Source organism: Chinchilla lanigera, unplaced genomic scaffold (genome assembly GCF_000276665.1).
Source record: "Chinchilla lanigera isolate Chin_1 unplaced genomic scaffold, ChiLan1.0 scaffold00040, whole genome shotgun sequence".
In the NCBI taxonomy this organism is placed as follows: Eukaryota; Metazoa; Chordata; class Mammalia; order Rodentia; family Chinchillidae; genus Chinchilla; species Chinchilla lanigera.
Window position 1 is genome coordinate 4905823 of NW_004955441.1, and position 1378 is coordinate 4907200.

Consider the following 1378-nt stretch of genomic DNA (forward strand, 5'->3'; position numbering starts at 1 on the left):
AAATGCTGGAGAGGCTGTGGGGAAAAAGGAACCCTACTCCACTGTTGGCGGGAGTGTAGATTGGTGGAACCACTGTGGAAATCAGTTTGGAGATTCTTCACAAAACTAGGATTAGAAGTCCCACTTAACCCAGCTATTCCCCTTCTGGGTATTTTCCTAGAAGTATTAAAAACATCATACAAAGCGATATATGTGCACCCATGTCTACAGCAACACAATTTGCTATAGTTAAATCTTGGAAACAACCCAAATGCTCATCCACTGAGGAATGGGTAAAAAAGATGTGGTATTTTTATTCAATGTATTATTACTCAGCTGTAAAAGAAGATAAAGTTGAGGATTTTGTAGTAAATGGATGCAACTAGAGACCACAGTCATAAGTGAAATAAATCAGACCCACATGTATAAACATCTTATTGTCTCCCTGGTGTAGGAATCTGAAAGAGTAAGTAAAATTCAAAATGTACAACAGAAGATATGAAAGGAAAAGAAATTGCTCAAAGGAAGGAACAACTGGGATGGGGAAAGAAGAAAAAAGAAAGAAAAACAACAACACCAAAAAAAATATATATATGACTAGCTGGGATAACTTCTGTTGATGTCTGATGGTATACTGAAAGGAGCAGTAAAGGCTTAAAATTTTTTATGTTCTGACCAATTTTGCATACTTATATTTGATAATCTGAGCAACTGATTTGAAGACAACAATATGCAATGGAACAACCATTGGTGAATTCCTACCATCTTGTCCAGTGAAACTCTGTATTATCTCTAATGTTTTATCTAATAATTATTTTTAAACTTTCTTTAATGGTTTGAACAATCTTCCATTCTTACATCTGGTAATCTGAGCAACATAGTTGAAGATAACAATATGTAATACAACAACCACTGTTAATTCCTATCATTTGTTTTGAACCCCTGTATCACTTTTAATGGTCTTGCTTTGTTTTGTTTATGTTTGCGATGTTGGTATGCTGCTATTGTTCTTTTTTTTTCTTTTACTAATCTCTTTAAAATAAAAAAAAAACTATGAATGAAAAAGTTACACATATCAAAATTCATAGATTACTTTGTGCATTTATCATTCTATTAACACGTCTCAATAATTAAGTAGTACATTAAGGCAATAAATCATTTCATCTTACAGGAGTATTATTATTCAAATGTTTAGCAAGTATTTTTTATGTTGTGTCTTATGAGGCTGAGGATAGCCTATAGACAAAGAGTAGGTAAACAGAACTATTTTTCCCCTCGAATCAGGTTTTAAATTTTTTGGTTTGGTTTGGTTTTTCTCCGGTACCGGGAACCGAACTCACGACCTTGCACTTGCCAGGCAGGCGCTTTGCCGCTGAGCTAAATCCCCAGCAGGTTTTAA